Here is a 22682-nt window from a genome sequence, read left to right as displayed (position 1 = left end):
CAATGATGCACATTACTGTCTCTAAAGGATAACAAATACATCTATTTTCTCCTTATCATGAATGGTTTATGAGAGATTGAGTGCATGCTCGTGATCAAAGCTGGGTGCAATACAATTTAACACTGCCATAAAACAGAGGGCATTTTGGACTGAGCAGTCCAAGGGAATGTGCCACAGTGTGGAGTGTGCAGTAGAATGGCATGTAAGTAAATAAATTAGAGAAATGAGACACTGTGAATATCACAAATGTATAACCACAAATACCAAGAGCAGGACTCATTACCGGGAAACCCATAACCACTTATTTGCGGGAGGATGATGTTACAATCTGACCTGCTAAGGAAGGTGAGGGAAAGGAAAAGAGGTATTTGGGGGATGGGATTCCCATGTGAAACACCAAAATCAGGCATGATATATATAACAATAAAATAATTGTGAATATGGTGTTGTCAGTTAAACAACTGGACATTGTTGCACGAATCCAAAATTGCCACATAAAATGTGACCATTACAATTTTCTTTCCAGGTATATGGAGACCAAAGCCAAGGAGCAGTTTTCTTACACGAGTTCCCACTCAGTCATCGAGAGAGCCACCATGATGACTTCCTCATTGATCTACTGGCAAACCACCAGCCTGAAGATCCGGTAGGGTGCTTTAAATGTGTCTTTGGAAGGATGCTGCTCATTGCAAGGCTCTTCCGGGACAGATTCTACTGTTCCTGGTGGCACCAGAAGGCCAATAGTTTGCTTCAACTGTAAAATTGCCTTTGCCGCAGACAGGATACATTTGTGAATTTGAAAAGTTTGTGTATACCTCATTGTTTGATACGAGATTTAGTTTGTTGACTCGAGTGACTCTATTGTATATCATTCGGTGACCCAAGAGGGAATATACCGCATATGATTTGAGGTTACCTTATGAAATAAGTATCGGTACTGTTCAGCATATTCATACGTTACTGGCAAACTCTGGAAATTGTCTGTAAAATATTGCAGAAAACTTTTGAAAGGTTTGTACTTGTTGGTGTGTTTTGTGCCTAGAATAATAGATGACACCTCTGAATGATGCACATTGAAGCCTTCGTGGAGTCTTAAACATACTTGCAGCATTGTTCTTAAACATTGTGCCATTTAGTTGTATGTGCACAAATATTACAGACCGTAGTGCTTTCAAGGGGAACATATACTTCGTGTTAATAAATAGCTATCTGCAGCGAGTTACAGCAATTGATGTCTTGCCTTGGATCTTTTGTAAGTGTATTGCAAATAATTTTGCATTTGATTTCACTGAAGCGGTATGTCATTTTCAGATCGCTTTTTACCTGAAATGACAGATGTCACAAATCATCGACTGTTTAAGCAGGTTTTTTCAGAGTTAACTTAATTTCTTGGTCGTATTGTGTTAACAGGTTTGTGCAGTTAAAGTTGATTTTGTCACCATTAAAACCTCTCTGTAGTGTTTTGCGTGAACAGTAATAGAAGGGGTTGTGATATATTTGCGGTATTGCGCCATATATTTTACACAACATGCTACGATGCAACTGACAGGTTTTACCACCAACAAACTCAGACATCACCACACATATCTGTTTACAGATACAGTCAATACACAGTAAAATTCAAATCCCACTAACACACAACAGTTTACTAGATAATGTCCGATGTCTTCTGTGTTTCATTGCGAGGTTGAAGTAAAACAGGTTTATGTACCAAATGCTGCCCTGTGCTTCCCCTGGAAATGTTTAAAAGATCTGAATTGGTCACTGCGTTCCTTTGTTGCCTTCACGGGTTCTGATTTTGGGTTTGACGTGCCAATTTGAACAGCTACACCAACCTTTGGTAGATCCTTAGTTCCGGCGCTTTCAATATGGAACACTTCTTGTCAGTCAACGTAACACCATCTCAATGAAGAAAGCGAGTCAAGGCAAGGGGAAAAGGTCCCTGGCTTACTCTCGCCAGAAATTCACGTCCCCGTTGGCGCGCCTGTCACCGAGCTCGTGTCAAGTCGCACACTGCATCCACTCGTTATCCGACCTTATAAACTCGCTGCGACTACCGACGTGAGCTGCTTCGCTCTTGGCGCGCTAGACATCTTTTGTAGGCCGCAGGCTAATGTATTTCACTTCATGATTAATGATGGGCTTTTTGAATTACCGTCCGCGTGAGCCAGAGATGGCCTGCAGCGCGCATTGAAAAGGCATCTATTTTCTCCTATTTCTGTCCCGTCACTGCCGCGGCCAGTTGTTGTCTTGGAATGCATTGGTCTCGCGCCTGGCTGTAAGTATATTTGGAAGCAGCTGACAAGGGAAGACATTGTGTAAATGTCCCTCGAGCTTATTCTGACGCAGCGGACAAGTCGTGCCGCTTCAGCACTCTCTCTCCGTCGGAGAATGGCAGAGAGACGTTCTTTGGGGTTTTGGCTGCCCCTTGGCATCCAGCTACTTCAGCTGACTGGCTGCTTTGTTTGGAATGTGGCGAAGGTTGGGTCCCGGCCATGTTTGCGAAAGAGATCACTGTGAGGATAGGGGGCAGTCGGAAGGAGGTCTGGTCAACTTGTACTTCTGGGTTATGCAGCTCTTTGTGTTAAATGATCCATTGCCCACGGATAATGCATCACTTTAGTTCCACCATTGTCTCCTTCAGCCAGCAGCAGTACATAACGATGCGTTTACATTTAATGTGCCTGTTAACCGAGGACAGTCAAGGCAGGCCTTTTAAGCCATTTCTGTTTCGCTTGACCCCACCTCAAGATTTTGTTGTTTAATATTGTTGGAAATGTTTCTGTCAAATTGCAACTATGTATTTATTTCTTTATCTATTTACTTATGCAGTTTTATAAAAGGAGGCATCACACAAAGGTGTTAGAGCGCCTTAAATAGAAATAGAGTATTACATAAGGCACACCGATTACAGTCATAAATAAAGAGTAGAATGAAAACAGGTGCAACACTAGGAAGGTGCCAAATAATATTGAGGTAGAGGGGTAAATCTCAGGGCAAGGAGGGTCCACTGCGGACGTCCTCCAGGCGTTGGGGTGATTTACTACAAGAATTGAGGATTACGTTTGGCACATAGATGACACAGCTATAAATATTGAGTAAGAGAATGAAAACTTGCAAAGCTACGAAGGTGTCAAATAATATTGAGCTCGAGAGGTAAATCTTAAGGCACTGATCGGTGCAGACCATAACACTCTAAGGGAAGTAGAGAGAAGACAAAATAGTTGAAAAGCCTTTCGAATGGAAGTGATTCAGTTCAGATTTCAAGATTGCCCAAGAGGTAGTAGTGCAAAAGAGTTCCAAACTCTGGTTGCACGTCCTGAAAAGGACTTGACCATAAATCGTTCTTTTTTAATGGTCTGGGTTTCTAGAAGGAGCACTTCAGCATTCCATGATGGTCTAGTCCCACTAGAAATTTTAAGTTTGGCAGATAAATAATGTGGTGTGAAGGACCTTGTGTTGCGACATGCTGTTTTGTATATAGCTCTCTCTTGCTTCAGTGGAAAGCAAGTGAGGCGATAACATTACCTTCTAAATATATATATATTCACTGAAAAAAACAAAGGTTACAGGGACGTCATAGTTAGGTTCTGAATTTACTCTTACAAAACCATAGAAATTCAGCAGTTAGAGATATTTCAAGTAACTATAACTCACACCGTAAAGTAACTGTAACTCATGCCCTCGCCATGCAGTTTTCTTATCAATAATTTTATTGCAGTGATAATATCAAAGATGCCATGGAAGATTTCATCAATGATATAATATGAGGAGTAACTAACTGTGCATGGTGAAGGTGCAAGTTATAGTTACCTTAGGACGCGAGTTATGTTCAGTTCTCCAGATAATGACTTTAACAAAAATCTTTTTTCCACACTCAGAGCAGAGACACGTGTACAACACATGGGCCAAGGATTCCTTGGCCTATGGGCAAAAGTGACTGGAGTTGTCTGCACATGTTTGTTTCCATCTTTGGGCTTCTTCCCATACATCAAATTTGGCCATCCGTAATCTTAAAAATCTTAGTTTTTATGGTCTTCGCAGGGGTTAATGTCAAATAGGACTGAGGCATCAATTCAACATAGGTTGCAGCTGCAAATTGATTGTGGGACTTTTCTTATAGCATTAGAATGTCATTTTTCACTGACAGGGTTTCACAGTCCTTCGCAAAAGGATAATAAAGGAGGGACATGAGATGTTCAGGGCTCATGGTTGAGTCATATGAAGATCTGCCAGGGTCTTCTGAATGGAGATTTGCCAGGGAGATGTTGAAAGATTAAACAAGCCTTGACCAAGATAACGTTTGAAGCTCCCGGCTTAATTTGAACCCAAATTTCAGCAAAGTGGCCTTCTGTGCCAACGTTTTCTCTATGAGGCCGATTTCCAGATGGATCTGAGCTACCCTGGTGGAATTTGGGAGTCTGAAATTTTGATGATTGATTCAGATGTAACCACCCCCTAAATTTATCGGGATATGCGTCAAGGCCATAGACTAGGGAAGGCAGGAACTTGGATTTTATAACCTGCAACAACGGTAAGAGTTAGGGCTCTACGTGGGTGTTTGCTGCTTTTCACAGAATGACTGCAATCCCTGATGCCTTTTTTTGAAGAACTTCCATGTAGAGGCATAGAGTTCCTGAAGCCTGGAATTTTATGGCAAAATATTTGTAAGAATTGGCCATGCCGTTTGCATGTTCCCCAACATTCAATGCATTCCAGGAAAGCCACTTATGAATAAGTGTTAAAGTGACAATTTTGTATTTTCTGAATTTATTTCTAGGCCTTTGAGTTTACTCTAAGATGCCGGGATATTGAGTGAATGTTGGAGACCACTTGCAGAAAAATCCAGCAACACAATGTTGTTGGCATATTATAGAATAAGGAGTGCTTGACCATTACGTTTTGTGGGACATGGTTTGGGGTTTTTCACAGTAGGTTTTATGTCAGCAATAAAGATTTTGAAGAGGATGGAGGCCAGAATGCAGCCCTGCTTTAGCCCTTTGTTTATGTAAGCTCTAGAACAGAGTGCTGTTATCACTAAGTTTAACTTGAACCCAGTTGTCAGAACATAGGGCAATGATGGCATTTTGGCCCTCATTACAACATTGGCGGTATTGACCGCCTACCGCCACGGCGACAGCCACCAACATACCGCCGCCATGGCTATCAGCCGGCAACGCATATTATAACCGCCAACGGTATTCTGCCAGAAATCTGGCGGAACACCGCTGACGGTAATGGCGGCGGACGACGGTTGGGCGGCTCTGCTGACATCAGCACTGCCACGCCAGCAAAACACCACGACTGTATCATGAGCAATGATATGGCTTGGTGGTGTTTTGCTGGCAGACGCTGCTTCTGACAGCAGTGCCGCGGACCGTCTCCAGCCAGAGGACCCCCTGCAAGCAGGTAAGTCAGGTTCTCCGACTGGAGAAGGGGGCGGGAGTGTTGTGTGTATGTGGGGGTGTGTGTATGTTTTGGGATGTGTGCATGAGGGTTAAAATGGGTGGTGCTATTCTTGAGCAAACTAATGTATTTACATATCTGGGTGTGCATTTTAGTGATAATTTTAGTTGGAAACCCCAGATTGATATTCAAGCACTTAAACATGTTCAATTGGGCGGTGCCCTTCTTAAGGAATATAAAAGATCATTTACCCGCCCGATGTCCCCACTTATGGAAATCTATGGGTCAAAAATTCTTCCCTCAGTTTTGTATGGGGCAGAGCTTTGGGGTTATAGCAATCTGGACCGACTGATGCTGGCCCAAAACAGATTTACAAGAGGGGCGGTTGGTCTTCCGAGGTCATCCCCACGCATCCCGCTCCTTTATGACCTTGGGCTCCAACCGGTGGAAGATCAAGCCAGATTTCGGCCCTTGGCCTTCTGGCGGAGGTTGTGGTCTACCCCAGAGCTGTTTTTATATGCGAAAGCATGTCTCGAGGTAAGGGACACCCTAGGATCCGATAAGATTGGTTGGTTTAAGGGTGTTAGAACCACCCTTTGTGCCATGGGTCTAGGTGCCCTTTGGCACAACCCAGACTCAGCTACTTTTCCTTCAAAAAAAGAGCTGAAGCAACTATATTGGGAATGGGTGGTAGGCATAAGACACTCATCCCTTATAGGTAGTTCCCTTACAACAACATTTGTACACGTGAAAGATGTCTCTGCAATTGAAATGTATTGGGATGTTATTACAAAACCTATGGACCGCAAATTATATCACCAAGTTAGAGTGGGCTCAATACCATTAAGGTGTTTAACCTCAACCTGGGGCATTGGAGGCCCAGATAAATGCCCATTGTGTACTGAAATGCGGAAAAATGTGAGCCATTTGTTCTTTGTCTGTCCATTATATGCTGCCCCAAGGAAGAAGTGGTTGGTACCCCTATGCAAAAGTCTGGGCACACAATCGGCCGAGACTGCTTGTAGGATCCTTAAAACTGATCTTTCACCTACTATAGCAATAGGGGTGGCCAAATTCCTGGGGTGGGCATGGATAATTCGTTCTGAACTACTAAAACAGTTACATGTTTTAGATAAGTAAAATATCTTGAACATTAGAACTGAGTTTTTAAAGTAATGTACTTCCTTTTTTTAATATGTTAAAATATTTAACAAATGAAGCATTAGTAGCTTTTATGAAATATTGTATTTATTGTTTTAATCGTTAGCACTGTTAATTTTATAAGTATTATGACGTGTAGCATGTCTTTTATGATGAAATATCGAATAAAGACTTCATTGACTTGTAATTAAACTGTTAACTTGTCAATATAATGTGATTAAATAATCGAAATGTATGTCATTTCTGTTGCTGAACTTATAATAGATTTGAGAAATAGCATGATGGATGATAGGTCAGTTGGGTAAAATCTGTGGTTTCTAGGAGAAGGTGTCACTCACTTGAAGATGATGCATCTAAATTGAACAAACTGAGGGTACTAAGGGATTTGACGGCCCTACTCTGTTGTACCAGGGTAGTAGAGGAATGAGTTCCACCTCCCTGACAGACTACAGCACACAGTGTTTAGTGATCTCTGCTCACCATGCAGAGAGCTATACGCCTCCAGTAGTCACTGCCATGGAGGCTCCTCTGAAGGCCTAGTCAGTTTGCTGAGTTGGTGCCATGTTTCATGTACCAATTAGCAAACGTTTTGTTTTTCAAACACAAACTCCCAAATCAGGAATGTGGGCACAAGAGAAAGAAAAGATATGGGGATCAATGTAAATCTTTTCTGTTCAGGACCTCTAAGTATTTCCTGGCAGTTCCAAACAGAAAAAAAAAATACATGAGAGCGTCCAACCTAAATAGTGTACTCTGCTTTCCGAGTTAAAGATAACTTTCTATACTCAGCCTTCCTTTTGGCATTTGGCTTTGCAGATTTCTTCTAGATAAGAAGGCATCCCTTGTGCTTATGGTGTTTGGCATTTGAGATTCCAGTTCTTCAGGAGGTGCTTTTGCTGGTCCTCACAAGCGTCTCATGATGCTTTAATATTTAAAGCCCTTCCTAGATATTTATCTAACACTATATTTCATCTCTGAGTTTCTTGCCTCACCATCCAAATAGCATCTTCAACCATCTCTTGAAACTATAATGTGTTTAGTAGCCATCGTTTTGCATTAATTCCAATCCAAACATCTTCGGCTCTACTTTCCAAGTTACTCGTGGGCAGCAGTTTTTAACATGGGGTCCACGGATTTGAGGGATCTACTACACTTACATGAGGATATGTGATTATTTAAAAAAATTAAATAGCATTACCAGATTAATGAAAAATACAAATAAAAAGGCAAAATGGAACATTTACAAATTTAAAACACCTTGTACCTATGAAGAATTTGAAATTGGACACTAAAAATGAAGTTGAAATCCTTAGCTTTATTCATGGAAGCTGCACAAGTATAGCAAATGTAATCCAGTATGGAGGATTATGGTGCTCAATGAAAGCACCGGTCTGCATCGACAAAGAGAGAGCATACTTTAGGAGTAAAAAGACAAAATGCTATGCTACAGTCTAGCATATTGCTTTGTCTTGTAGACTTCAAACCATATTTTAAAAAGCCCGAACCTTCAGATTAAAATGAGAGTGTCAAAGTTTGCATATGTTTTGTTAGTGAATTAAACAAAATATTTCATATTTTGAATATTTGTTTGATATACTTGTGTATTGTTTCCAGTTTCAAATCATTGGAATTCCTAAGGCCGAAATCCCTGGCTTAGAGTAGAGATTCGGGCGGTGACCACAGAAGTTTACCTGTAAAGAACCTTTGATCTAAGGATTTATTTGCCTCTCTTCTGGGAAAGAGTTTTTATTTTCTCCTCTTGGTTATAAGTTGGCTTGTAAGTCCTTGACTGTCTTTTAACTTTAAGAAAGCAATTGGCATATTTTCTCTCTAGGTTGGCTCTCCCAATCCAATATAGATAGAGAGTTTGAAAACAGAAGCTTGAAAAACATTGGTTGAACTTCATGACCTCTAATGGATCACTGCTGCGACCCATGGTGGGCTTTTCACTTTGTATGCTTGCTAGGGGTTATGTTAGGCCAAAGGAAGCTTCCTGTAACACACCACCCAGAATCCAGTAGACCTGAAAGAGAGTGGCCTATCCTCACACTGCCCCACTTCTTCAACCAGAGAGCACACCTGCACATCAGCACAAGGCCTGAGACACCAGTGGCATTAGTGTGCAGGGGCTGAGGCTGCACATCTGTTCCTATTGGGCTATGCAGGACCCCACTCAAACAGAAGTTCAGCCAGCAAAAGGAAGCAACCCATGACAGACTAACCAAGGTGCAATGTGGATGCGTGGCACTATATATTAAGGATCATGAACTTGGGAAGCTTGTGTTAAGTGGTATACAGGGCCTATCCGTAAGTAACCTTGAGAAACCATAGACATGAATTGGGAGTGGCACCCAGGGAAACAGTTCAAATGAATTTCCCAAGAGCTATATGCCCATTTCAACACTGACTGTACTTATTTCTGGTACAGTTCCTTAACTGGGGAAACAGCCTCGAATGACAGCACTTTTTCTTTAATTAAAAAGTGAATTGACTCCCATCATATGTTTCATTACATTATGAGTCTCTACCACATGCTACCTCCATGAGTAAGCAGAATACTCTCGACTTCAATATCTTGATGGTCAAGTGATAAATGGATACATTTGATCAGCTGTTTTGGGCTTAATAGTAAGATTGATCCCCAGGACAACAATGGTGAAAGGATTTGGTTGTCACATTCTGTGCCCTGTAGCCCCTAACTGTCCTGGAACTTATGAAGAACTTCTCAGAGACATAAAGAAGGAAGAGGAGCAATAGTGTCAGAGCAGACTTTAGCGCTGGTGGCGCCCTGTGCGATAGTCTTTTTTGTCACCCCTCCCCCCATGATCTCCTTCTCAGATTCACTCACTACCACCCAGCAAATGTGCCCCTCACCTCTCCATAGCCTCCCTTTCACATACATTCATTTGTTTTAAAGCACCTGCAAAGGCTGGCTTTAGTAATCCACTCAGCTGTTCACATAAAATATACTTCTGTTCTTTGCAGCAGGCAAATTAACCCTCTATGCTACTTTATGGCGAGTCAAAGCTGTTGCTAGACAAAACTCCCATCTTTCTCTCCCCCTAGCAGGAACATTGATCACAAGAGGTATCTTGATATTTAATTGTTTCCTGAAGGCTGGACGCACAAGGAACATTTCAGCAGGTGCTTTTAAATCGCAAGTTTAATAAATTATTGCTAAACACAGCTTCCCCCTGAGGTCCGCGCACCCCAAACCAGCTCAGCACCCGGTGTGGCTGCACAGCTCGCACTGCCCTAATACCGGCCCTGAATAGTGTAATCAAGTCAGGGCTCATATTGAGCCTAAGAGCAGAATGATGCCAAATAGCAGGAATGGAGGCACTGAATGTGTGTTGTTTTATTAAGTTTGAAAGTTCACCTTATGGGCTACTCCCATGGGATCAAGGGCTGTGGCTCTGAACTCAGCCTCAAAGATATGGTGAGGGGCAGATTGTATGCCACTGTATTATGGACAAAGTATCAAACTCAAAAATATAGTTTTCACAATAGGGACTTCTGCTTCACGGCATCATCAACGGTAAATATATTCAGGGAAGTATAAATGTACTATTTTTAACTCCACGTCTACTTACGTGGATGATGCACTCCTAGTCGGTATTGTGGGTGCAATTTTTTTGCAAGTCGATTCTTTAACCACGATATAATCGTGTAATGATGTGCGAGTCAAACTCTTAGTGAATATCTGAACCGTTTAGTGGTAAGTGTCCTCTAACAGGAATGTCCATATGTAGAAACCATAAAAACGAGGTCTGTAAGTATAAGAATCAATTCTTTAGCAGTAGTTTGGAGTGTTTCCGCTTAGAGGTGAATTCCAATACCAAAACAGGTTATTTATGAAAGAAACTGAGGGTTTACAAGAAAGTGGTGCATCGCTCCCGATGCACCACTTTTTCTGCAACCCCCTACCACCACCTAACAACACCATGGTTTTGCCGTATTTATAATATGGCGCACATTAGCATCAGCATTTTTTACTCTATTGTGGGGCTTTGCTGCACTAGCATCAAAAATGTTGGCGCTAGTGCAGCAAAGCACAGGGAGACCTAGAGGTTACTGAAGATGCATAATTTTAGTTCCTGCCTTGGGCAGGTATTAAAAACGACAGAAAAAATAGTGCAGTGAAATCTTGTATATTTAACTGCACCATTTTTTCAGGCCTCCCTGCGTCAGAACGCCCCCCCTTGTGTACATTATGCCGGACGCAGGCATAATGTGATGCAAGGGGTTACAAAGTGGCGCAACGCAAGTATTGTTCCACTTTGTACATCTGGTGTGGGAAAAAGGCCACCTTAGCGCTAGGGTGACACAAGGTGGAGCAAGGGCCTTGTAAATATACCCCTACGTTTTATATTTCCATTACCATTCAAGGGAGAAGCATAATAAACGAAAGTGTTAATTCCCTTTTCTGGTGAGATGAGGTGAAGAGGGATCAAGTGTCAAGTGAGACATTTTTGTTGGATAGCTGTGTATGCTAAGGTTGTATGAAGAAATCACATTTTCTGGAGTTATGTTGCTGTATAGAAAGGGAAGGAGAAAGATAGATACATTGTGTTGAGATTTTGGGGGGTGTGAGGAGGAAACGTGGAACGGTGACTATGTAAAAAGGCATTATCTGTTTGAGAACTGAAATTTTACATCTTGATGTTTATTTTAAATACGATATGTACTGAGATGATATTTCATACTGTACGTTAGAATCAGCCAAGTGATTATAATGGATTAGTAGGCAAGGTGTTAATTTATACGTATCTAAAATTTCATGATTAGTATTACTTTCTCACTGTTGAAAGTTTGTCGTATCAGTTGTGAGAAAATCCTGAATGCCATACAAATACAATGAAGGAGAAGGGTCTTCTCATACCTGTTGCGATGGTTGTATGTTAAGTATTGAAATAAAAAATAACTTTCCCATAGAGATAGAAATGAAAAGAGTGGTCATTTAGAACATTTCATAAACTGTCAGCTTTCTACTGAAAGAGATCGAGAAGACCAAAAGGAACACTTTTAAAGAGCTTATGGTACTTTAGAAATATGGAGGATGTCTACAAAGATGCACCAGGTAACAGTGGTGATAAGAGTTTCTCATTTTGTTTTTCGTTGAAGGGAAAACTGTCTGAAAAACTCACTTTGCACGGATTTGTTTGGGGCAGGCGTTTGCTTCTCTTGCGACTCATGGGCAAGGGTAACCCAGGGAGGTCTGAATCTTATAAAGAATACATGGCGTTATTGGACATCGCTGATGGTAACTTTGAAATGTTACCAAGTCAAAAGAATATTGAAATGGATAAAAAGCAATGAGGTCAAAACAGTACAAAAAGAGTTAAAGGATTTTCATTGACTTTTTACATTTTTTAAACACATATTAGAAACCTAAATGCTGTTTCTAGTGTTTAGGGTATAATCCCAGAGTATTCCGACTTTTTGCAGAAACCTAACAAGGCCCTTGGTCAACAGAACAAGTCAATTCTAGAATTCCTGTTGGTTAGTTTTACATTGTTTATTTAAGAGTTTTTATAGGGAAGTTGCATAATATAGTTCAATCATAATATAATGGGATGTGATAACAACCAGGAGGATATCGCCTGTCATTTAAACTAGAGACCCATACAATATTAGTGCACATACTACACATTAATACCCTAGGAGATGTTTGCTTTCATATATCCTCATAGGAAAACCCATAGGATGACATAGCACAGGAAATGCTGTGAGAAACACTGTTATGCATGCTACTTCATAGCATGATTACACTGTTTGAACAGACAAAATTTGTGAAAATTAGTGGTCACAATTAAATGTTATTTAGTAAAAGGTGGAACCTGAGAAGGGCATGTAGTCCATTAAAAATTAAAGTAGATCGATCACTATTTTGAAGATTAAGCCTCCCTTTTCTTCTGTGAGTGCGTGCGTCTGGCCTTTTTTGTTCTTTTATAGTTTATTGATAAGGGGACGCATTAGGGGTTCGATGCACCTTTTGACTCAGTTAAGAGTGAATTCCCATGGACACAACCCTTAACTTATTACTGAATTACCAAATAACACACTATGAATTCCTTTAACATTTATCACAATTTGAGCCAGTAGACTTCACACACCATGGCTCATATGACCATGCATAAACACACTTTTTAGTAAAAGTTAGAATATTTATTTCCCTAGATTAACAGTGCTAAAGTCACATATATCAATATCAGTATCAGCTGGTAGACATATATGAACAACACAGGTTGACCAAAACGGCAAAAGAATATTAATTTCACTAAAGCACTTAACATTAAACATTCAATAGCTACTATGCATATTAATATAAAAAATAACTGAACTAATGATATTGCATTCATTTAGTCATTGACAGTTGGACAAAATCAAGCGTTGGTTAATAATGATTATTGAACATGGACATGCTAACTAACCCTCTAATTCGAGTGGCATAATTGGCTTTTCAGCCATAGCTGGATTAGAAAACATCCAGCTATGGCTCTATCAAAATTATAGCGGTTGGTACTTAGAAAGAAAGATAAAACCTGCAACAAAAATACAATCACTTCTAATTATACCTCTCCTTAATGAATCAGCAAGCAGACACTTGTTCGTCAGCTGGACATCTGTGTGGTCATTTTATGCACTACGGAAGTGAAGGGGACTGGTTCAGCCACAATGGGCTCTAAGTTAGCCATACAAAATTACTAATTAGGGATAACACCTGAACTCAATCTCATCGGGGACTGGAACTCAAACTGGAACCTCCCTTCCCAGTGTAGTCGGTGTATATTAGAAGTCCATAAAGCATTTTCTTACACTGTCATTGGTCAGAATATTGGATGATCACGTTTGAACCAATAATTTTTAATTCTCAAATCTGGGATATAGTTAGACAGTCTTTCACATGTCGGTGATTGGCTCCTCATCGCCTGTTCCTGTCACGAGTTTCCGTTAGGTAACCTTTAGTTGCAATTCATACTTTTGTCAGTGCAGGAATTGTCAAGTCCTGAGAACATTTGCTTCTCGCGCATCAATGTTACATTTGTATCTGTAAAGGGTACATTACATGACAGCAAACAGTTCTCACAAGAAAAGTAAAACATCATCTAGTCAAAGTTGCAACATTACAAACTATTTAGTCAACTCTGTGTGTGTACAAAGAACAACAAAGCTTCTTCTTGCATCAGAAAAACATTTAAGAACATTTACTAATGCCATGAAACTTAGCATGAGTCTTTGTCCAAGAGGCCCAAAATTTCTCAATTAATCTATGCATAATAAGTTTAAGCAGGTACATATCAATTATATGTTAATATGATCTAATAATACATCTCATTCTTTGGGCACATTATTTAACAGTTAATGGCATTTCTTTATAAATGTCGTACACATAGTGATGGCTACTTAGGTGGGCACATTTTCCAAAGACACTTGATTTCTCTGTATTAACCTAAAACATGTAGAATCCTTAACTGCTTATCAATACAAATGTATTATGAATTAGTTCAACTTTCACACTTCCAACCTCTACTGATGATTTAATTATTTTGTTTGATGGATCGGACAAAGTTATCACTAAAGACTTCACTCAATATACTAAAAACCACCACTTTTTCAGATCCATTTTCAAGGTTGGAGCTATGACCTCTAAGATATGTATTCTGAAATAAAACAAAGAGACAAACCCAAAAATGTAAAATAGTTTAAAAAGCACAGCAACTCCAAAAAAAGAAACATTTGACCTCACTTAGAACCTGACGAGAGGCTAGACATTCTACTAGGTAGGTGTAGGACCTCGCCTCCACCTTCTGCAGGGGGCTATGTGTCCCATTTAAATATTGGATTGATGGTGGTCACTTTCCCAAAGTGCACCCACTGGGATGGAGGTAGATTTTAGGCAAAAGTCAAGGCATAATGGCCCCCATATTATCAGATTTGTTTTCTGAAAAAAAAACATTGTCTGTGATGAACCACAAGCTTGGCTGGGCAACAGCACCAGCTGTTATGGTCATTCTTCCACTCTACCAAGCTCTAAATGATCCTCTAAGAATCCACAAAAGAAAACAGAAGATAAAATGAATTTCATTGTATTTGTTGCATCTAATACAATATCTCACAAGGTTGATACACTGTTGCACGGATCTTTGTGGAACCTGCAGTATACATGTTTAAACTCTAACATTTATTAATATTATGCTATTGTCAACAAATTAAATTACACTCAGTTTATACACTTCAGAAGAATACAATGCTCAGTTGTCCCTGTTGGGATTTGAATCCCTGAGCTGCAGATTATCTTCACAGGAAGCATATTGCCCTACGAAAATGTGTTAGTATTTGCTATGACAAATGCTTATGCAATGTGACACACCAGATTAAACATTTTCTGTTGACATACATTTCATCTTCATAAGATATTTTGAAACAGTAACTTCAATAAACCAAGCAGTGCCATTTTCCCTAGTCTCTTCTCTTGTGCAGTAAAATAAAACACTTTGGGGCATATTTATACTCTGTTTGCCCCGCATTTGCGTCATGTTTATACGGAAATGCAGCACAAAGTTAACTCCATATTTTGTCTCTCTGAAACTGATGCCATAAATTTTCAGGCTCAGAAGATTTTGGATGGGATGTGTCATCTTGGATTTCCCCAAATGGCACACTCCACCTTTCTGAAATCAGAATCACTGATTTACAAGCTGGATGCAGATTTGGGCAGTCTGTTCTGTGATCTTTTTTAGCCATATGATTGTATCCACAAACTTAATAACTGACCCACACCAACAGAGATGTACAGAAGCAGGAATATAAAGGAAGCAGTTCTTGAAAATATTTGTGCTGATTTGTCTATTCTCAAATCCTTACCTAATGTGTTTGCTCTTTATTCTCAACTGTCTACTAAGTATTGCTGCTCCTGAGGATTAGTTAAATCATGTAGACTGATTAACACACACATTCATTAATAGTGAACAAGCTAGTCTACAAAATAAAGAAGTAGATACATGAATATCACTGGTGGAGGGCCGCTTTCGCTCAAAATAAACTGCAGAGTGAAATTCAAGGTAGGTGGTACTCCAACGGGAAAGAAAGATTTCAGCTACAGAACTTATGGAGCCAATTTAGAGTTTGGTGAACAGGGCACTCTGTCACAAATGTGAAGGGGCACCCTGGCTACCAAACACTTGGTCCACCTGCATCACGTAGGGATGGGAGGACTTTAAGCATTCTGCAAGTGGAGTCCCTGTTGGCTCCGTCAACAGAATACTTCCTCAAATGGCCTGATGGAGTAGGGGATGCCAGAGGAAGGGCATTATCTGTCCACTCTATCTATGATGAATTATGGAATGCCTTCTTTCCTGTCTGTCACTGCCAGGAAAAACCCGGTAGTGAGGTAAATGAAAAAACCCAAACTGACCCCTACACCCTTGCACAAAACTCAAGCGTGTGGGTATCATTGTTTTTTGTTTTTCAAAAACAAACTCCAAAACAAACAACTATGACATTTTGACTGCCGGCTTTCGTGACTGATGGTACTGTCTGTCAACTGTTTCTTACATTGACATGAACCTCCCATAACAGTGGTTGCTGTCAATGTAAAGAGATACCTGTGGAACCACAGACATCTCTAAATTTGGCAGGAGGCGGTCCCTGGGACGGCGAAGGGAATGTCCTCCACTAACCCAAATGCATTACATTCTGTCTGCCAAACTCTAAACTGGTCTCTTGAATATAATTCATCACTCCATGTCTGAATGCAGTGTTTGATCAAAAATCAGTTTTCCCCCAGCAGCTACTAAACATGTGTGCCATTAGTAAACTTTTCCTCAGGGGTGCATTGGTTATCATAGAGAACGTGATTATAAAAAGTGGGAAGTTAGTAATGTGCTCAATTTCACGAACCCTAAGGATACATCACACATGCCTTCAACTCCTCTTTTCTATGTGGTATTGCACTTTTTCGGTGAAGCACACTATAGTGATTTCACTATTTAAACTCACGCACAAAACAGTAAAACCGTCAGATTATCCAAACTTGGAGAACCATGTACCAAAGCCATTTATTGGCTCGCCTCACGGCTTGATGGCCACCTCAAAGATGTGATGTGCCTGATGTCCTCCTGGGTTTCAACTTCCACCAATGAGCCCGGCCTACGAAGCACACTCGTTCCCCTTCAAGTTCATAACTCTCAGACACTCCACTTCCGCTTATGCTCCACAGACATGACAGCATCACCCGTCCCCATATATGATGTGCAGCATCTCAGGAAGTTGTTTAGATGGCGGAGTGTGGCCCTGAAAAAGAATAGGGCACCAGAGCAGCAAGGTATAAGCAGACTTTACAAGTCCAACAAAAGATGGGAACTTTTGAGGTAAAATCGTTGTAAAATTTATATTCGTATTTTTAAGCTTTTTTGTGTTTTCTGTCTATTCCCTCTCCGTGGCCAAGACTGTGCCTTCGTTTTGTGTTTCTCATGTTTTATATTGTTCCTCATACTTTTCTCATGCCTTCTCTGTTAACACCAATGCCTCTGTCCATACCGTGCCACGGAGGTGTTGTTAAATGACTTGTGTCCAAGCCGTATCTCTCTCATTCGCAAGTTAAGTCTATTTTGTTCTATGCCATACACATTTGATAATGTCAATTTGCCACAGTTATGTTGTGAGTGCGCCAGGTGAGCTGAGGGGCAGGGTAGGGAACTGAACTTCATCCCACAATTTCCTGCTGTTATGAAGTATTAGTTTCAAGCACCTCCATCACGTGTCAGTGCAGAATTTAACCCAACCGGCCACCAGTGGGTAGACATAAGTGTGCAGATTGTCAATTGTATGCTCCTAAGGCGTGAAGGGAGAATCCCTGCTTCTATGCACTGCCAAGTAGGGCTTTCGAACAGCCTCTTGCGAATGTAAAATGTAACTCCCCTGTCTACCAATACTTCTGGCAACACCAGCATACCTCTGTTTTCCAGCACCCATGGGTGGGGGAGGGGTAAAATGATGGGTTCCGGTTGCTTGATTTGGGGTGTGGAACTCGATGGCGGGCCTGACAGATGGTGCTGTGTTGTGGGCGGAGAACCAGCCACAACTAACATGAAACATAAACGACAAAATAGGGGCACAATGCTGGATTTCTGTTGCGAACACTTCAGTTGTTGGCTGTGAAGACCGTGCCTGGAACAGATCAATTATGGGGCCAGCAAGGATGATTTGTGTCTCTTCCCAGGCCAGAGTGGAGATGACTGGCATCTGGGTATCACCCAACTACTCTTCCATTTTCTGAAAGCCTGCAGGGCAATTGGATTCTTCTCTAGTGGGCCAGTGTTATCTTACGAGATTGATAATTGTTGACACCACTGAATTTTGAAGTAAACAGTGTATGGATGCAAGTATACAAAAGTGTGAATTTTATACATTTAGTTGCACACATACAATGAATGTTCTCACACACAGAAAAGAAGTATTGAGTCATGCTCATTCATGTGCAGTTGTTCAAGTTATGCTAGCCCACATTTCACACAGTGTAAGGCCTTCTTCCGCTCTATTAGCCAAGCATATAGGTCGCTGATTGGAGTGTAATGCTGCGAGGTGCAATGTTAGCCACGGAGAGTGCTTTAGAAATTATAACATGGCACCAAGGAGAAAGGAAAATTGGTAGAAAATAGGCCTGATGGAATTATAATTCCGCTTGTGAAATTGACAGAATTTGGGTAACTCAGAGTTACCTTTGCAATGTGAAGTTCCTGTCAAATTCCACCAATCAGTGCATGGCGGAATTATTCTGCTGTGCAAGCCTCTCAGGAATAATGCGAGGCTCCACAACGCATGCTTGTGAGTGAGGTTTGCCAGCCCCTGGCATGATTTCCGATAGCCAGGGAGCCTTCTGGTGCTATTTTATAACGTCCGGCGGACGCGAGCGGTCACGGTCAGGGAGGGCTGCTGTTTGAGTAGATTTGCTGCCGCTCAAGTGGATTCTCTACTCGAGCTGCAGCAAAAACAACTCAGATGGCCGAGCGCTTTTGTGCAATGCATGGTGCGGTTCACACTGCTTTTCAGTGCTGCTTCTGCTACCAGTGCTAAATTGCAGCGGGAGCAGCATATTGTCTACCCATTAGTGGAATTCCGTGGAATGCTGTGGAGTTTTTCTCCAACTCTGTGGAATTCAGTACAGTGAAACTTTGTGAGTTCAGCCCACCCCTGGTAGAAATGCTATGAGGGAGGCAGGCACCTTGAGACAGGAGCATGTAGACAGTGACACAAACGCAGCGAGGATGGTGTAAGGGAGATAGAGGTAAATTGATGCAATGGAGACGCAAAGGAATCGGTAGGGAACTTTAGACAGGGACACTCGGTGGAAGAGAAAAATGAGCACCATTTGAAGGACGATAAGTCAGTTCGGTAGCCTGGAAACCAGAAATAGCGGCATGGAGGCAGGGACACAGAGGCAGGGAGGAATGGTACTGTGGGCTATTTGATCAAAATGACTGTTTTACTATTGATTCTTTATTAACTAATTGTAGCACAATGATTGCTTGAGGACAGTGAGCTTAACGCACGTGTCTGACCCAGTACTTTAATTGAAACTGCCTTTCCCATCTTGACTTTCTACTCTTTGGACTTGGCACCCATATGGGCACTGTTATTCTTACTCATGCTGCAATTGTAAAGCATTATTCGAGGAAGATCCCCCAAGAAATAGCTTGTTGCTATTTCTGAACTTTCACTGATTCTGCTTGTGGGTTTATGTCCCCTCCATGTATGGAACTTCCTCTTCATGATATTAGACATTTTTTTTCTATTTACCTTCAGTTCAACAATGTTATATCTGTCAATGCACGTGTGACGCAGCTAGTCGTTAGGTAACTAGTTTATCAAGGTGCCATGTGTGCCTTGGGGTTCCTTCAGCTGTTTCTTGTCACCCTACACCTTCAAAACTCTAAGGTGCAGTTACTCACCTCCCTATCTCTTGGTGGGAGGTGGCCTTAGGGTGCGTAAGGACTCTTCACCGATGGGCATCTTGCAACCCAAGTGGTTAGTACCTTTCTAATAATCACTTTCCAGTGCAAGCGCTATCCGGTGATAAATGTATGTGCAATTGTTAAAAAATTGACATTTCAATACATACGGTTTTAACACCACAAAAAGAGGGATTGAGTGATGGGATTCCAAGCTTCCTTACTGAACTATGCAGCATGAGACACGGAAGAATCTTAAACACGTATCCACTCCCAAAGCGACAGCCAGCACAAATATTTGTGAAGCTTTGAGTATGTTTGTATATTCATTATAACTGCAGCTTATGTAACAATCAGCTATTTTGGCTATATTCTGTATCCATGACAAGCATCTCTACTATAAATATGTATTGCACATTAAGAATCAGCAATGTGAACTCCAAATGTAAGAACATGGTGGTACAGCTCTCACTGGCACCTCCTTGCCACTGTTGACTCGACCAGAGGAAGGCATGTGTTTATGAATGTGACGCTCCTTTCCCAGGCGCCCAGTGGGCGAGTAACTCAATCCTCTTCCGTGTCAACAGAACGGGCTCTTTCTCTTGGACAGCCGGCCTGTTTTTGGTTTCTCTTCTCTTACCCCAAAAAACGAATCCCGGTTCCTCGTCAGCCCACGCGCACTTTCACACACTTTGCTTTGGAGTGCATGTTCCACTAAATAAAAATAGAACGTGGTCTTGAAACACATAATTTTACAACAAGGAGTGTTTTTTGATCCTCACTTTTTTAAAAATGCGGTAAATTCTGGAATACAATATTGCCCCCTTCAGACTGTATTGGAATTTTAAATATTATTTTTCTCTACGTTCGCGTATAATGTTTGTAAAGCCTTCATCGTTAGGGCTTAATAGCATTAATGCATATTTTGTATTTTTTTCGGAGTATTTATTAGGTCAGGGTGGCAGGTTTGCTTAGACGATTCAGTTACCAGGCCCAGATATACTTACACTTTGCTCCTGTGCAGTTTTACCTAAAGTGAGGCAAAACAGTGCAAAGTGTTTTCTTGGGGTTTATTTTCCAGGGCAAAACCTGTTTTGCACTGGAAAGTTGCCATAAAGTAATGTTAATTAGTAATTTTGCACTGCTTTGCACTATTTTGCAACAAGGGAGCGTCTGTAGGTGGTATGTGGACGTTCACATGGAACTACCCATGGGTTTTGCCAGAAATACCTATCCAGCAACTGTGGTTGTCAGAGATTTGCACCAAAGACTCCTCGAGGCAGATGTAAGGTTGGAGCATTGTTTAAACATCTCCAAACTTTTGAATTATCGCAGCATTGTACATTGTAGAAAGTGAGTGAGAAAAGTCATAAAGTAAGCTAAAGTATATTATTTTGGACTGGAGGTTACTATTCCAGTAAAAAACCAAAGCTAGACATCACACAGGCAAGTTTACACTATAGTGCAAGGGTCTGTGTGCGGGCCAAGGGCAGCGAAAAGTGCACCAGAGCTAGGAGAGGAAGAAACTGTGCCATATCTGAGTAGATAGAGCGGCGCCCTGCTCTCTCCCATTCATGCAATGCAGCACACCAGCTTTGCTCGCAGCACTGGGCTGCATGACTTCTTACTACATTCACATCTTGTATTTGTCCATTGATAAAATAAGTGTGGATATTCCGGCCCGTGCCTTGCTGTGAGGTACATGAGCACCTCCTGCTGGAACCGGGGAAAAAAGAGTAAAATGATAAGATTTTACTAGCTCCATCACAGCACATTAGGGAAATTTGGAACTACTTAGAGGGCGCACGTGGCAGCAGATGTCAACTGGTGTGTAGGAGGAATTCCTGGTAGGCTAATTTATGATAATATACATTTTAAGTGCGAGATCAGAAATATTGGTCCATATTGGTTCAAAGGTGGCTTAGTGTGGCTATTAAAAGCACCTGGCAGTCCCTCTTAAAAGGGCTGGCAGTGGTGGAAGGAAATGGCTTCCTGTGTTTTCTTTCATTCGGACTGTGGAATTCCACAGAATTATGATTATTGTGTCTTCACTACCTTCCCAACGGCGATGGCCTGACCTTCTCCTGAGAACACTCGTGTGGACGTACGTGTTGATAGGTGTGAACTATGACTACAGTCTTCACTTTTGCTGTGATGTCAATAACCACAGCCATTTGCCTGTATCGCAAGTCTTTATCTGATACAGGGGCACTCCTCAAAAGGGAATGTAAATCCTGTTTGGGAAGGGGGCTGGCTCAACCCAGTGCATCGATCACCGAGTGGGATAGTTACAAACAACCATTATGCTCTCACAACTACATTCGAACCGTAAATCAAATGAATGCTACAGTGTAATATGTAAATCACATATACAGAGATTTACATTGCAATATGTTCTAATGCAGGATCCTGGAAAGGCGCATCATGCTTGAAGACATTCGATAGCCCAAACTTTAAGGAGCAGACACCTTTAGAAGTTGCCTAGAGTTGGAGGGATATAGTATTAGTTATCGAGGAGCAGACTGTGGTCTAGTGGCTGGCCAAACAGCTGTAGAATCAGGAAAACACGGCCCTACTTCCTGTAATCCACATGACAGCTCTGTGATCTTGGGCATATCGTCTAAGTTCATGTGTGCTGATTCACTAAGCTGGCAAAAAATAGAGTGCGTATGCTTAGGCTTGGCATTAAGAATGGATCTGGTCCAGTCTGATCAGCCTCATAGTGGCTCCGTACATTTCAATACCATTCATTTGCTTTCATTTAAAGTTACTTTTTACATGTACCATACAAACTCTAAGGCCCAGTGTTGGATTTCAGAGGTCTGAGGGACTGGTGAAGCTAATATGCTCCATGGATGTCAACAAGTGTCCTCATACATGTGGAGGAAATTCTTCTATGGCTGGAATTTCAGCACAAACCCATTAGTGCTATCAGTGACCCTAATCTATACCATTAGTGTAGCCACTCTGCTGTCCGAATCTGTATGGGCTCCATAGTCTGAGACAAGACTGCCTAGTGACCCTATAAAATGTTTTTATTTTTACTTCACTGCCTAAGATTGTGAGATTTTCCCAGTTTCAACTCTGTTAATTTATTGTAGATTCTGTACTAACATATACCTGAGAATGTACTTGTGAGGTAGAGTACAGGAAGAAAATAAA

Source organism: Pleurodeles waltl, chromosome 1_2 (genome assembly GCF_031143425.1).
Source record: "Pleurodeles waltl isolate 20211129_DDA chromosome 1_2, aPleWal1.hap1.20221129, whole genome shotgun sequence".
Classification (NCBI taxonomy): domain Eukaryota; kingdom Metazoa; phylum Chordata; class Amphibia; order Caudata; family Salamandridae; genus Pleurodeles; species Pleurodeles waltl.
Note: the sequence above shows the minus strand (reverse complement) of the source record.